Below are 916 nucleotides of genomic sequence, written 5' to 3' on the forward strand. Positions count from 1 at the left end.
GCACCATTTTACAGTCACACCAGCAGTGTAGGAGAGTCCCAGTATCTCCACACCCTCTTCAGCATTTGTTGTATTTTGTTTTTGAACTTTGCTGTGTTGACATGATATCTCATTGTTGTTTTTATTTGCCTTCTCTCTAATGGCTAATGATCATGAACATTTCTTCACATGTTTATTGGCCACCAGAATGTTTTCTTTGGTATAGTGTATGTTTATGTCCTCTGCCCATTTTTTAACTGGATTATTTCTCTTATTCATGTTGAGGTATTAAGTGCTCTATAAATATTAGACAGTAGTCCTTTTTCTGATATGTCATTGCCAAACATTTTTTTTTCCAGTTTGTGGGTTCTCTTTTTACTCCTGGTGAAATCCTTTGGTGTACATAAGTGTCTGCTTTTTACGAGGCCCTAGTAATCTATTTATTCAAGGTCATATTTTGGCTCTCATGGACTTGTTTTCATTTTCTTCAACATCAGTTTGAATTTGCATATGAGTAATTGATGGTCTGTTCCACAATCTGTCCCTCGTCTTGTTTTGACTGATGACATGGAGCTTTTCCATCGTCTCTTTCCTCAGATGTAGTCAATTTGATTTCTATGTATTCCATCTGGTGAGGTCCATGTGTATAGTTGCCTCTTATGATGTCTAAAGAAAGTATTTGAAATCAACAAATCATTGGTTTTGCAGAATTCTATAATGCTTTCTCCAGCATCGTTTCTATAATCAATGCCGTATTTTCCAACTAATGGTCCTTCCTCTTTGCTCCCAACCTTTGCATTCCAATCACCAGTAATGCTCAATACATCTTGATTGCATGTTTGATCAATTTCAAATTGAAGAAGTTGGTAGAATTCTTCTATTTCATCCTCACTGGCTTTAGTGGTTGGTGCATGAATTTGAATAATAGTGGTATTAA

This window comes from Chrysochloris asiatica, unplaced genomic scaffold (genome assembly GCF_000296735.1).
Source record: "Chrysochloris asiatica unplaced genomic scaffold, ChrAsi1.0 scaffold00028, whole genome shotgun sequence".
Lineage (NCBI taxonomy): Eukaryota > Metazoa > Chordata > Mammalia > Afrosoricida > Chrysochloridae > Chrysochloris > Chrysochloris asiatica.